A 16,742-nucleotide genomic window follows, 5' to 3' on the forward strand; every position below is an offset into this window, starting at 1 on the left:
TTTGTTTGCTCTTGCAGAGGGCTCAATGTCACGGCAATGAGATAACTTACAGTTACTTTTTCAAGAACATGCTAGTTTATCGTGGGGGACTGCAATTTCCATGCCCATTCCTTCTGACTGACACCAGACAATTTTAAGTAAACCTTTTCTTATTTTTCACATTCGTTGTGTGTTTGGAATTGCTTCTAGCAAAAGCCTGTTTATCTTAAATTATTTTTTCATGTATATATCCCTATTTCTAAAATGTCATTAAACTTAATTTTCTCTTCGATTTTGTTCCCTCCAAACTATATTTTCTTTTCTTTACACTTTCTCATTTGCTTTACTCTTATGTAATTCTTACTTTGAGGTCACCAAAGAGCAATTGCCTGAGTTTTTCAATAACATCTCTATTTTGGTATTTTCAGAGATATCTTTTAACATTCTTTCACCATAGCCCAAATCAAATAAGTACATTCCATGCATTTGGTAGTAAAGTGTTAAGCATTAACTCCTAGTAGCCCTGTTCCTTTTCTTCTATCCTTAAGTTAAATTGCCAGATAGATTTGAAGTAGGAAATGGAAGGTCACTCAAGCATGGAGTTATTTTCCTGTTAAGGGAAGAGGGAGAGACTGTCTTACCTGGAAACAAATTCCTTCCTTTAACAGATGTAGTTTGTCCAAAAGAGCAGATGAATAATCATTTGTAAAGGGATAGTGAAAATACCTTTTGACACAAAATAATAAGAACAGTTACGAAGTTTTAAATATTCAGATGCAAAGATAAAGGAAAAGAAATAAAAGCGAAAATGGGTTGAATGCCCCAACCAAAAGGCAAAGGGTTGCTGAATGGATACAAAAACAAGACCCCTATATATGCTGTCTACAAGAGACCCACCTCAAAACTAGGGACACACACAGGCTGAAAGTGAAAGGATGGAAAAACATATTCCATGCAAACGGAGACCAAAAGAAAGCAGGAGTCGCAATACTCATTTCAGATAAAATAGACTTTAAAATAAAGGATGTGAAAAGGGACAAAGAAGGACACTACATAAAGATCAAAGGATCAATTCAAGAAGAAGACGTAACAATCATAAATATATATGCACCCAACATAGGAGCACCACAATATATAAGGCAAATACTAACAAGTATGAAAGGGGAAATTAACAATAACACAATAATAGTGGGAGACTTTAATACTCCACTCACGCATATGGATAGATCAACTAAACAGAAAATTAACAAGGAAACACAAACTTTAAATGATACAATAGACAAATTAGATTTAATTGATATTTACAGGAGTTTCCACCCCAAAACAATCAATTTTACCTTTTTCTCAAGTGCACATGGAACTTTCTCCAGGATAGATCACATCCTGGGCCATAAATCTAGCCTTGGTAAATTCAAAAAAATTGAAATCATCCCAGCCATCTTCTCTGACCACAATGCAGTAAGATTAGACCTCAATTACAGGAAAAAAACTATTAAAAGTTCCAACATATGGAGACTAAACAACACGCTTCTGAATAACCAACAAATCACAGAAGAAATCAAAAAAGAAATAAAATTATGCATAGAAACGAATGAAAATGAAAACACAACAACCCAAAACCTATGGGACACTGTAAAAGCAATACTAAGGGGAAGGTTCATAGCAATACAGGCGTACCTCAAGAAACAAGAAAAAAATCAAATAAATCAACTAACTCTACACCTAAAGCAACTAGAGAAGGAAGAAATGAAAAACCCCAGGGTCAGTAGAAGGAAAGAAATCTTAAAAATTAGGGCAGAAATAAATGCAAAAGAAACAAAAGAGACCATAGCAAAAATCAACAAAACTAAAAGCTGGTTTTTCGAGAAGATAAACAAAATTGATAAGCCATTAGCCAGACTCATCAAGAAACAAAGGGAAAAGAATCAGATCAACAAAATTAGAAATGAAAATGGAGAGATCACAACAGACTCCACAGAAATACAAAGGATCATAAGAGACTACTACCAACAGCTATATGCCAATAAAATGGACAACTTGGAAGAAATGGACAAATTCTTAGAAAAGTATAACTTTCCAAAACTGAACCAGGAAGAAATAGAAGATCTTAACAGACCCATTACAAGCACTGAAATCGAAAGTGTAATCAGAAATCTTCCAGCAAACAAAAGCCCAGGACCAGACGGCTTCACAGCGGAATTCTACCAAAAATTTAGAGAAGAGCTAACACCTATCCTACTCAAACTCTTCCAGAAAATTGCAGAAGATGGTAAACTTCCAAACTCATTCTATGAGGCCACCATCACCCTAATTCCAAAACCAGACAAAGATGTCACAAAAAAGGAAAACTACAGGCCAATATCACTGATGAACATAGATGCAAAAATCCTTAATAAAATTCTAGCAAACAGAATCCAACATCATATTAAAAAGATCATACATCATGACCAAGTGGGCTTTATCCCAGGAATGCAAGCTTTTTTTAACATCCGCAAATCAATCAATGTAATACACCACATTAACAAATTGAAAGAAAAAAACCATATGGTTATCTCAATAGATGCAGAAAAAGCCTTTGACAAAATTCAGCATCCATTTATGATTAAAACCCTCCAGAAAGCAGGAATAGAAGGAACATATCTCAACATAATAAAAGCTATATATGACAAACCCACAGCAAACATTATCCTCAATGGTGAAAAATTGAAAGCATTTCCCCTAAAGTCAGGAACAAGGCAAGGATGCCCACTTTCACCACTACTATTCAACATAGTTTTGGAAGTTTTGGCCACAGCAATCAGAGCGGAAAAAGAAATAAAAGGAATACAGATAGGAAAAGAAGAAGTAAAACTCTCACTGTTTGCAGATGACATGATCCTCTACATAGAAAACCCTAAAGACTCTACTAGAAAATTACTAGAGTTGATCAATGAATATAGTAAAGTTGCAGGATATAAAATTAACACACAAATCCCTTGCATTCCTATACTCCAATAATGAGAAAACAGAAAGAGAAATTAAGGAAACAATACCATTCACCATTGCATCAAAAAGAATAAAATACTTAGGAATATATCTACCTAAAGAAACAAAAGACTTATATATAGAAAACTATAAAACACTGATGAAAGAAATCAAAGAGGACACAAACAGATGGAGAAATATACCGTGTTCATGGATTGGAAGAATTAATATAGTGAAAATGAGTATTCTACCCAAAGCAATCTACAGATTCAATGCAATCCCTATCAAGCTACCAATGGTATTTTTCACAGAACTAGAACAAATCATCTCACAATTTGTATGGAAATATAAGAAACCTCGAATAGCCAAAGCAATCTTGAGGAAGAAGAATGGAACTGGAGGAATCAACCTGCCTGACTTCAGGCTCTACTACAAAGCCACAGTCATCAAGACAGTATGGTACTGGCACAAAGATAGAAATATAGATCAATGGAACAAAATAGAAAGCCCAGAGATAAACCCACGCACATATGGACACCTTATCTTCGACAAAGGAGGCAAGAATATACAATGGAGAAAAGACAATCTCTTTAACAAGTGGTGCTGGGAAAACTGGTCAACCACTTGTAAAAGAATGAAATTAGAACACTTCCTAACACCGTACACAAAAATAAACTCAAAATGGATTAAAGATCTAAACGTAAGACCAGAAACAATAAAACTCCTAGAGGAAAACATAGGCAAAACACTCTCCGACATAAATCACAGCAGGATCCTCCATGACCCACCTCCCAGAATATTGGAAATAAAAGCAAAAATAAACAAATGGGACCTAATTAAAATTAAAAGCTTTTGCACAACAAAGGAAACTATAAACAAGGTGAAAAGACAGCCTTTAGAATGGGAGAAAATAATAGCAAATGAAGCAACAGACAAACAATTAATCTCAAAAATATACAAGCAACTTCTGCAGCTGAATTCCCGAAAAATAAACGACCCAATCAAAAAATGGGCCAAAGAACTAAACAGACATTTCTCCAAAGAAGACATACAGATGGCTAACAAACACATGAAAAGATGCTCAACATCACTCATTATTAGAGAAATGCAAATCAAAACCACAATGAGGTATCATTTCACACCAGTCAGAATGGCTGCTATCCAAAAGTCTACAAGCAATAAATGCTGGAGAGGGTGTGGAGAAAAGGGAACCCTCTTACACTGTTGGTGGGAATGCAAACTAGTACAGCCACTATGGAGAAGAGTGTGGAGATTCCTTAAAAAACTGGGAATAGAACTGCCATATGGCCCAGCAATCCCACTGCTGGGCATATACACCGAGGAAACCAGAATTGAAAGAGACGCGTGTACCCCAATGTTCATCGCAGCACTGTTTACAATAGCCAGGACATGGAAGCAACCTAGATGTCCATCAGCAGATGAATGGATAAGGAAGCTGTGGTACATATACACAATGGAATATTACTCAGCCATTAAAAAAAATACATTTGAATCGGTTCTACTGAGATGGATGAAACTGGAGCCCATTATACAGAGTGAAGTAAGCCAGAAAGAAAAACAACAATACAGTATACTAATGCATATATATGGAATTTGAAAGATGGTAACGATAACCCTATATGCGAGACAGAATAAGAGACACAGATGCATGGAACAATTTTATGGACTCTGAGGGAGGAGGGTGGGACGTTCTCGGAGAATGGCATTGAGACATGTGTATTGTCATATGTGAAACAGAGCACCATTCCATGTTCGATGCATGTGACAAGGGCTCAGGGCCGGGGCAATGGGATGATCCAGAAGGATGGGATGGGGAGGGAGGTGGGTGGGGGGTCCAGGAAGGGGAACACATGTAAACCCATGGCTGATTCATGTCAATGTATGGCAAAAACTATTACAATATTGTAAAGTAATTAGCCCCCAACTAAAATAAATAAATTTATAAAAAAAAAAAAAAAGAAAGAAATAAAAGCGATAAATATTCAAATTGTTTACTAGCTATAGTGGTAAATATGAGTACAATGTCACAACAAAGAAGTTTTTAATCAATTCAGTGAGATCTGTATATTTCTTAACTCAGTGGTCATGAAGATGACGAGTTTAATTAGGACTTATGGGAAATAAGAGGGCACAAAACAAAATTGAAGCACTCAGTAGATACCCTCCCCCTGTTCACCAAAAAAATATTATCAGTTCCTGATAAGCATGTGTTTGTGTTTGAATCATGAACCATACATATATAATGTATATATACCATTGTTAAAAAATATCTAGGTGTCACAGTATATGTCAGTTCCAATTACTTAATAGTGGTTGTCTAGAGCTTTCCAAAATGAAAGATTATCAGATATTAAGAGATATTGCTGAAAAAATGTTCCATCATCATCAACAATGTCTATGATGAGCATAATGCTTGAGAGTGCTAACTTGAATTCTATGAATTTTTCATTGTTGATTCATATCTAATTATTACTTCAGTTATATTTAACTTTTTTCTAGTATTTTGGGGGTAGATATCTAAATGTGTTATTATAAAATTTGCTTCTGGAAAGACTGATGTATTATCACAGCCATCCAGCCATGTAGTGTTTGCCCAGGTGAGGTTATTGCAAAGTTGTACCCTGACAGATTTCATCACAGATAGCAGATAGCCCTCATGGACTATGAAGAATCAGAGATTTCAACCTAAGAAAGCACAAAGGTGTGCAGTGCAAAATTTACCATCTTTTTCACTAGGTTTAATGATGTTGGACACCTCCATTACATTACTAAGGACTCTTAGTAAAGATGCTTTCAGTTGCAAACAACAGCAAACCCAAACAACCCAATAAGAGATGTAAACTAATATGAATAACTTGTTTTTCACTTAACACACATCAGAAGGTTGATTATTGCTGACATATTTAATAGCATTATAGTGTCAAGGTTTGTACTTTAACTCTCTTGGGTTTTTTTTTCCATAGTTATCAGATGGATACCATACTGCCAAGTCTCATGTTTACCTTAAAGTTAGGAAAAAAGGGATAAAGTGAAGAATCAGTAGTGTCTGCTCATTTTATCAGTAAAAGCTTTCACACATTATTTCTGACCTCCATCTCTTTGGGTTTAGAAGTGTGTCATGTGGCTAACCTTGGTTGCAAGGGAAGCTGGGACAGCATATGTTTAGCTTTTCTGGCCTCCGTGATAGATGGGGCAAGGAGGATGAAGGTTAGAGGGTAGTATTGAATTAACCAATCAATAGTCTCTAAAATGGGGCTTCTTAGGTGGTTCAGTGGTTAAGAATCTGCCTGCAATACAGGACACGTGGATTCTATCCCTGGGTCAGGAAGATCCCCTGGAGAAGGAAATGGTGACCCACTCTAGTATTCTTGCCTGGAGAATTCCATGGGCAGGGAAGCCTGATAGGCCACGGTCCATGGGGTCGCAAAGGGTTGGACATGACTTAGCAACTAAACAACAGCAAGAAGTCTCTAAAATAACCCACCCCTTACGTTAGTGAACATCCATACATAGCCTTCCTCATATAGATATGTTTCATCCTTCTCCTAGAGGAAGTAACCAAAAATATAACTCATTTTAGAATCTAGCTTCTAGTCCATCATCTCTGAGTAATGTCCAGTCCTCATTATTGGATCCAGATGTAAATTTGCTGGTCTGTTAACTTTAGATAAAAGACAAATAATCTGTCCCCGTCCTCCAGTATCTAGTGGTGGTGAAGGAACAAGGTAACTACAATAAAATCTCCATCTTGGAAAAAGGAAGACTGGAAGTTACATACAAATTACTGGTCTGTAGCACACGTCAAAGGGAAGGGCAGGACTTGCCTGGCAGTCAAGTGGTTAAGACTCTGTGCTCCCACTGCAAGGAGTACAGGTTCAATCCCTGATCCCACTAATATCCCACATGTCACATGGCGTGGCAATCCCCCTCCCCCTAAAAAGACAGTATAAAAGCAAACACAACAATGTAGATCAACTATACTTGAATAAAAAAAATTTTAAGGCAAGGGCTTTACCTTGGCAGTGGAAAACAACTTTTTTGTCAAACAATCTGTGTATCCTTTTCTAAGAGGATCCTTAGTATCCATAATGGCTGTATCTGAAGTAGTCTTTGGAGAAAATACTCTCCCTGAAGAAAATGCAAACTTTCTAGTTCACTTATTTGTGAAGTTTCAAGGACTTAAACTATTAAACAGTTACAACTTTGAGGTTTCCTGAGCAATAGTATCTCCTTAAAACCTAGTAACCTCAGAAGTGTTTTGCTTCTAGTAATTTCCATGTGAAGAAATTAAAGCAAAATTATATATATATATATATAGATAGATAGATACAGTCTTTGTGAGAAATTCTGTCTCCTACTGCTTAAGTTGAGAGATTACTGTAGCCTAATGGGCAATACCTTGTAGGAATATGAAAAAATAGACTTGTGTTGTAAAACACCACCATAGATAAAATCTTTGTTGAAGTATAGTTATTGTTGAATGTTGGTATGTTTTTATACAGCTTGGTAAGTGGTTATTTCCCCAAGTCCCCAGTCTATACCTTCAGATCCAGCTACCAAAGTATTAATGTTTGAAATAGTCTGAGGACTTTCCAGAATCTTCCTCCAGTCTGTTGCCAGCATTCAATTGGCTTCCTTATTTCCTTATTAAATATTTTGTGTATCACCTCTGGCTCATACCCAGTTAGAGCAGTGCAGAAGTGTGTTCAGTAATATGGGAGGTCCTGGGACCAAGCCAAAAATTTTCTAAGGAAATGTCACATTAGGAGAATGCTAATCAAAGCCTTAAAAAGGATAACACGGAGTTGAAAGGGCAACTGGTAAGGAAGTAATAAAAATAAAGAGAAGGTCAAACACTTTGGTTTGAGACAAAGAATGACTTGGTTGAGAGTAGATTCAAGGATAATTATGCTAATGTAGACCAACTGCTGTGGTATTCCTCTCCTGTGTGTCTTGGCACAGTGCACTGCCCAGGGGCATGTCCTTAAAACCATTGACCCATCGTGGATACAAGCCAAACAAGGAAGGGTCAGGAGCAGAAGCCAAATTAATCAGGTACCACCAGTGCAGGTGGTCAAGGGACCAAAGACCAGAAGGTCAGCTAATACAAGGGGGGGCAAGAAGATGTCATAGATCTCAGAACACAGACAGGGCCCAGAGTCTAAGAGATTAGGAATTTGGCAGTAATAGCTCTAGTAATAAGGGCTGAACTTGGGTCTTAGGGCAGAAAGTGCTCCCTTCTACTCTGTTGTCTGCTTGTTGAATGTGGAAGAGTTGGGACCACAGATGTTGGGCATTGTCAGGAAGTCTCAAAGGCTTTTTGTAATTAAGGGCAGGACAGAAATGTCAGCAAGAACTTACCTAGATTTTATTACTGAACTGTCATTTTTGCTTTTTAATTTTTATGCATTTATTAGTATTTATTTGTAATTTTTCTTGAGAACATACCATTTTGACTATCAACACTAGTATATTTTGGGGGCATGCTCAGAACATATGAGGCACAGTTCTAAATGCTTTGTGTATAATAAATATCTCATTTAACCTTCATGACAATGATATAAGATTGGTATTTTTGCCACCTCTACTTTGTACAGGGGATAAAAGATCACTTTCTTTATCAAGCTCTCCAGCAGGCTTGTCTGCATTTGTCCACTCATCCATCCATTCATTTATTCAGCAAATTGATTTGCCTGATGTTGTGCTAGGTGCTGAGAATACTATGGTGAACAAATTTGAAAATCTCTCTTTGAAAGTTTACAGTCTAGGAGGAAAATCAGATAGTTAAATTGTCACTTGGGATAAAGTGTGATGGGTAAAGAATAGATGCAGGGTACAGTGTAAAGTCAGGAAAGGGACACTTGATATTGTTTACTAAGGGACAGAAAAGTGTTGCTGAAAAATACCTATAGTGAGAAACAAATGCTCATTAAGAGTTCAACGACTAGGAATAAAATTATGTTCAAGAACTAGAAAAAAAAACATTTCCTAATTTGAATATAAAGTGGGAAGGATAAGAGGATGAGAAATTAGGCAAGAAAGGAAGGCAGGATGCCAGGTTGCAAAGGGCATTCTGAAGGGCTTGGACTTTATCTTAATGACACTGGGAAACCTTTGATGAGTGTTAAATAGGGGAGTGACATGATTCATTCATTTTGCATTCTATAAGTATCACTCTGGCTGCACTGTGAAGGATGCACTGAATCGAGCAAGACTGTAGGCAGAGTCATTTGGGAAGGAGTCAGTTCTGAGCGAAAGATTGTAGTGGCCTGAACTATGCTAGCAGCCACTGGGATAGAGAAAAATGAATGAAATAGAGAGGAACCTAAAAAGGTGAGCTTGCTATGTATCTTCCACCTGGAATATATAATATAATGTATATATTGCTGTTCTTCTGGAGTAAATATGACTTAACATTTCAGACCACATTTTTAACTGTTAATTCAGTGACTGAGACCTTATGGGGAACCTATGCCAAGAGAATGTACATTTTCATAGCTGCTAATATAGTGGGGAGGGGGGCACTCATTTTCATGAAATAAGCCCAATATTTATGGCAAAGGATGGGTTGTACTAGGACATTAGGGTGCTTAGTGTACATTTGAATTCCTTTGTGCAATTATGAAGCCAAGTGGAAACTCTGCTGTGAGGCATTGAAATATGGGCTCAGTGGGGAAATTGTGGGGAGTCCTTCCTGACAGCAATTGTTTATTTGGAAAGAAGAGTGTGATAGAAAACATTCTGTTTTGCCACACTGAGATCCTATGCTCCCTTTTAAGTGACTTTTTCTTTAAATGAAGGAAGAGTTGAAGCCAGATTCTAAGAAAACAAAGTGGCAACAGCAACTTCGAAGAATCTGAACTCAGCCTGGATGTGCGTGCTAGGCTGTGACGTAAAATCAGTGAAGCTTCATTTTTCACCCATTTTATAACAGAGAGTACATGAATAGAAGCCCCTCTTTGGCTTTATATTGCCTCCCTATTGAATTTAACTTTTGTCCATTTGAATAGGCTTGTATTTTACTGCCAGTCATCTCAGCAGCTACTCAGTAGCCCATTGAGAGCAGGTTTTTTTTTTTTTTTCTTGCCTGTGAAACATACTTTTATGGTTGTTGTTTCATGCTGTATTCTGTAACTTATGCTTATTTCTACCATGTGGCTAGCCAAGGCCTAATCATCAATCTGTCATCATCTCTGAGCTCAGCCCTTCACACCTTGTCTTATAAAGGTCTCCCTCACACATTTACATTGGCACCCAGACAAAGATACAGGATCACTTTAGATATAGGAACCCCTTCTTGCCTTTACTCCATAGCCTTCCTATTATTTTCCAAGAAGGGAGGCAGGATGTTAGAAATGCTTTGATGCTTTACAGCTTTTTAAAAATCTGTGATCACAAAGCGCAGTCTTAAAGACTGGATAAGCCAACAGAGTTCCAACCATATGACCATCATCTCCTGCCCAGATGATTGGAATAGTGTTCTGATCTCTCTGCTGTCACTCTTGCCCTCCTTCAAACTAGTCTCTATCCTGCAGCCAGTGTGACTTTCTTTAAAACTTTCTAAACATTTCTTAAACAGAGATTTTTCTCTGTCTCTTTCTTTAAGCCTTTGGAACTCTGAGAGCCCTTCACAATCTCACATCCCACTAACTGTTAAGAATCACTGTGGTCTAGCCAGACTGATGTTTAAATTGTAGTGATTATGTTTTTTTCTCTCACTCAGGACATTCACATAAAATTATCATTGCCTGGAATAGTTGTCTCATCCTCCTGCTTACTCTTTAGGTTTCAGCTTACTCCTCATTGGTTCTGGACACTTACCCTAAGAATCCCAGGTTGGATACCTTCTTACTCCATTTTTCATTGTTCTCTTTACTTCCCTTGTCTTAGTGCTTGAGGGTTATCTTTTATGTTTGCTTGTGTGCATGTCTGTCTTCCCTCATAGCCTATAAGCCCATTGAAAGTAGGGACTGTGTTCTTTATCTTTAAATCATCAGTGTCTGACATTGCAACAATTATATAGTAAGAGCTTGGCAATATTTGTTGATTCTTGAGGATTGTAGGAAAGCTATATATTCAGTTTCACAAAAGAAATCTTTCTCATTAGTCAATGGAAATACCTGATATTACTTAATTTATTTATTTTTAGTTAATTAATCTATTCTCACTCCATAAATATTCTCAATACCTACAAATATGCCAGGGACTATGTTGAGCACTGGGGCTTCTCTGGTGGTCAGGTAAAGAATTTACCTGCAATGCAAGAGACGCAAGAGATGAGGGTTTGATCCCTAGGTTAGGAAGATCCCCTTGAGGAGAGCATGGCAGCCCACTCTAGGGCTATTGCCTGGATAATCCCATGGACAGAGAAGACTGGTGGGTTACAGTCCACAGGGTTGCAAAGACTTGCATACAAGTGAAGCAACTGAGCATGAATGCACCCATGTTGAGCACTGGGTATATGAGGATGAATGGGATTTCCCAGGTGGTACTAGTGGTAGAGAACCTGCCTACCAATGCAGAAGATGCAAGAGACTCCAGTTTGATCCCTGGATTTGGAAGATTCCCCTGGAGGATGAAATGGGAACCTACTCCAGTATTCTTGCTTAAAAAATTCCATGAACAAGAGGAGTCTAGGAGGCTACAGTCCATGGGGTCTCAAAGAGTCAGACACAACTGAACACCCATATGAGAATGAGTAAGACATTTTTCTTTTTCTCAAGGTATTCCAAGTGTGACTGAGGAAATAGATAAGTAAGCAGGTACAATAGAGTGTGATATATTCTAAAATAAACATATGCATACACTGCTTTGAACTGTAGAAAAAGTAGTGTTTTGGTCTACCTGAGCATATAAAAATAGACCACTTGAACTCAGTCTTAATGAATTCATAAGTGAGTAGACTCGCAGATGTCAGGTAAGAGGAAAGAAGAGGATCTTTGGAGGAGGAACCAACAGAGCAAAAGATCAAAAGTTGGCAAGAATATTGGCATATTCTGCAAAGTGGTCAGTAGAGTGTTCAATGATGGTAGCTTATTGGATCTGTAGGGTAGTGAGAAGCCAAGTCATATGCCATTTGATGCTATGAGAGATTTGCTCAGAGGAACACTTTAGAAAGATCACTCTAAAGATCTAAAAATCACTTTAGAAAGATCCACACTCTAGCAGTGTGGAAGATGAATTGGAGGAAAATAATACTAGAGGCAAATGAGACCTTCCAAGAGTGATTTTTAATTGTATTGGTGGCAAATATGATGGAGCAGCTGTATGTAAGTTCTCAGAGGTATATCTGGAGAGGAAGTGAAAGGATTCTGAGTGACTTAGAAAACAGAACCACATCTCCATGCCATTAAGTAGGCTGTTCCTTCTTAAACTATAATTCTCTCCTTTCTTTAGCTCATTACCATTTATCCTTTTTCATTCAATTGAAGGGTTGCCTCTGGCAAGTTTTCTCTGATTCTCCCACATTTAAGATACTTAAAGTGTTTAAGTGTACATTAAATATATCATATAGCATCTGCAACATTAAAGTGTAAGGAGAGAGCAAAAATAATGTCTAATTCAACCTGCTAAAAGGTTAGCAGAGTGTTTGGCATGTGGTATACACTCGGTAAATATTTACTATAGAGATGAATGTATGAGTGACTAGAGGAGTACTCAGAAGTGGGAATTTTAGGGAAAAGAGTAAACTCAGTGTGATTCTCAAGTTTCTTCTTGGGCAACTAGGAAATGGTTGGGATAATTTTGATAGAGTAAGAGTGGAAAAAACAAGTTTGGAGAATAATTTGGGGAGGGTGACAATGGTTACATTTATTGAAACTGATTCAGTTTAAGTAACCTATGAAAAGAATGCCTGAAATTTTAGGGGGAGAACTCCTAAAAGTGAGCTAGTGTGGGGTCAAGAGTTGTGATTCAGTAATGTGTAGGTAGGTGGTTGTTGAAAATGTCATACAGCTTCATCATACAGGAACACTGTGAATATTGAGGAAATAAAGGTCTCAAGAGAGTGACCAGAGGATCACCATCATATAGGTACTTGTCGGGAGAACAGATCAAGGAGACCCAGCAAGAAATGTTTAGACACTAACAGAGGAGTTTGGAAAGAGTATTGTTATGGAAGACTAGAGAGAAATGAGTTCCAGGACACAGCCATCAACAGCAAATGTTTCCAAGAGGATATGTATAATAAGGGAAAATAGCCAATTTATTTTTTGTAACCAGACCATACGTAAAGTTATTCACTACTTGTGAAGAGCAATTTTAATGGAATGTTGGGGATGCTACAGATTTTGTAGTGATTTGAGAAATAGAACTGTTGGAGGTAGTGGATGTAACATATTCTCAGAAGTGTGGTTGTGCACAAAGAGAAATAGATGGGGGCAGAGTATGGGAAGGAGTGAGAAATGAGCTACACAATCAAGGAGGCTTTTTTCTTCTTTTCAAATGAAAAAAATAATGAAATATTGAGAATAAATAGTAATTTAAAGGAAGACATTAATAATACAGGTGGAGTAGATGTGTGCAAGATTAAGGTCTAGGATAGAGTGGGATCAGGAGCCCACTTGAAGAAGAAGAAAGTCATTTCTCTCTCTGAGACTAGAGGGAAGAAGGGATGTATACATGTGTATGTTTAAATAAAATGGGGGCTCATTCACACCTGATTTCTTCTATTTCTCTGGTAGTAGGTAGCAGAACCATCTGCAGAGAGTGAAGGAAATACAGATGATATAGACTTACAAAACGAACTTATAGTTGCTGGGAGGAAGGGATAATTAGGGAGTTTGGGATGGACATGTACACAATGCTATATTTAAAATGTATAACCAACAAGGACCTATTGTATAGCACATGGAACTCTACTAAATGTTACATGGCAGCCTGGATGGGAGGGGTTTGGGGGAGAATGGATACATGTATATGTATGGCTGAGTTCCTTTGCTATCCATCAGAAGCTATCATTACATAGTTAATCAGCTATACCCCAAAACTCAAAAGAAAAATAAAGATATATAGATGATACAGAACATGTGTTGACTGAATTCTATGGGAATTAAACATAGAGCTACAGAAACTAATGAAAAATTGTTGTATAGCTATGCAGTGGTTGTTGTTCAGCTGCTAAGTTGTATCCTACTTTTTGCAACCCCATGGACTATAGCATGCCAGGCTTCCCTGTTTTTCATTATCTCCCAGAGTTTGCTCAAATTCCTGCCCATTAAGTCAGTGATGCTATCTAACCATCTCATCCTCTGTCACCCTCTTCTCCTTTTGCCATCAGTCTTTCCCAGCATCAGGGTCTTTCCCAAGGTGTCAGCTCTTCACATTTGATGGCCAAAGTATTAAAGCTTCAGCATCAGTCCTTCCAATGAATATTCAAGGCTGATTTTCTTTAGGATTGACTGGTTTGCAAACCCTGCTGAAATAGATGAAAGAATATCATCAGTGTATAAATTTTCACAGTCACATGATCTATCTGCACATGGACATCACCAGATGGTCAGCACCGAAATGAGACTGTTTATATTCTTTGCAGCCAAAGATGGAGAAGCTCTATACAGTCAGCAGAAACAAGACTGGGAGCTGACTGTGGCTCAGATCATGAACTCCTTATTGCCAAATTCAGACTTAAATTGAAGAAGGTAGAGAAAACCACTAGACCATTCAGTTCAGTTCAGTTCAGTTCGGTGGCTCAGTCATGTTTGACTCTTTGCGATTTCATGAACCGCAGCATGACAGGCCTCCCTGTCCATCACCAACTCCCTACCCAAACTCATGTCCATTCAGTCAGTGATGCCATCCAACCGTCTCATCCTCTGTCGTCCCCTTCTCCTCCTGCCCTCAATCTCCCAGCCTCAGGGTCTTTTCAAATGAGTCAGCTCTTTGCATCAGGTGGCCAAATATTGGAGTTTCAGCTTCAACCTCAGTCCTTCCAATGAACACCCAGGACTGATCTCCTTTAGGATGGACTGGTTGGATATCCTTGCATCCAAGGGACTCTCAAGAGTCTTCTCCAACACCATAGTTCAAAAGCCTCAATTCTCCTACGCTCAGCTTTCTTTATAGTCCAACTCTCACATCCATACATGACTACTAGAAAAACCATAGCTTTGACTAGATGGACCTTTGTTGACAAAGTAATGTCTCTGCCTTTTAATATACTGTCTAGGTTGGTCATAACTTTCCTTCCAAGGAGTAAGCGCCTTTTAATTTCATGGCTGCAATCACCATCTGCAGTGATTTTGGAGCCCCCGGAAATAAAGTCTGACACTGTTTTCACTGTTTCCCCATCTATTTGCCATGAAGTGATGGGACCAGATGCCAGGATCTTAGTTTTCTGAATGTTGAGCTTTAAGCCAACTTCTTCACTCTCCTCTTTCAGTTTCATCAAGAGGCTCTTTAGTTCCTCTTCCCTTTCTGCCATAAGTGTGGGGTCATCTGCATATCTGAGGTTATTGATATTTCTCCTGACAATCTTGATTCCAACTTGTGCTTCTTCCAGCCCAGCGTTTCCCATGATGTACTCTGCATATAAGTTAAATAAGCAGGGTGACAATATACAGCCTTGACGTACTCCTTTTCTTATTTGGAACCAGTGTGTTGTTCCACATCCAGTTCTAACTGTTGCTTTCTAACCGGCATACAGGTTTCTCAAGAGATAGGTCAGGTATGACCTAAATCAATTCCCTTATGACTATACAGTGGAAGTGACAAATAGATTCAAAGGATTAGATCTGATAGACAGAGTGCCTGAAGAACTATGGACAGAGAATCGTGACATTGTACAGGAGACAAGGATCAAGACCATCCCCAGGAAAAAGAAATGCAAAAGGCAAAATGGTTGTCTGAGAAGGCCTTACAAATAGCTGTGAATAGAAGAGAAGCGAAAGGTAAAGGAGAAAAGGAAAGATATACCCATTCCAGTGCAGAGTTCCAAAGAATAGCAAGGAGAGATAAGAAAGCCTTCCTCAATAATCAATGCAAAGAAATAGAGGAAAACAATAGAATGGGAGAGACTAGAGATCTCTTCAAGAAAATTAGAGATACCAAAGGAACATTTCATGCAAAGATGGGCATAATAAAGGACAGAAATGGTATGAACCTAACAGAAGGAGAAGATATTAAGAAGAGATGGCAAAAATACGCAGAAGAACTATACAAGAAAAGATCGTCACAACCCAGACAATCACTATTGTGTGATCACTCACCTAGAGCCAGACATCCTGGAATGTGAAGTCAAGTGGATCTTAGGAAGCATCACTACAAACAAAGCTAGTGGAGGTGATGGAATTCCAGTTGAGCTATTTCAAATCCTAAAAGATGATGCTGTGAAAGTGCTGCACTCAATATGCCAGCAAATTTGGAACACTCAGCAGTGGCCACAGGACTGGAAAAGGTCAGTTTTCATTCCAATCCCAAAGAAAGGCAATGCCAAAGAATGCTCAAACTACTGCACAATAGCACTCATCTCACATGCTAGCAAAATAATACTTAAAATTCTCCAAGGCAGGCTTCAACAGTACATGAGCTGTGAAATTCCAGATGTACAAGCTGGATTTAGAAAAGGCAGAGGAGCCAAAGATCAAATTGCCAACATCCGTTGGATCATTGTAAAAGCAAGAGAGTTTCAGAAATATATCTATTTCTCATTTATTGACTATGCCAAGACCTTTGACTGTATGGATCATCACAAACTGTGGAAAATTCTTTAAGGAACTGGAATACCAGACCACCTGACCTGACTCCTGAGAAATCTGGATGCAGATCAAGAAGCAGCAGTT

Source organism: Giraffa tippelskirchi, chromosome 1, assembly GCF_054371585.1.
Source record: "Giraffa tippelskirchi isolate mGirTip1 chromosome 1, T2T-mGirTip1v1.2.pri, whole genome shotgun sequence".
In the NCBI taxonomy this organism is placed as follows: Eukaryota; Metazoa; Chordata; class Mammalia; order Artiodactyla; family Giraffidae; genus Giraffa; species Giraffa tippelskirchi.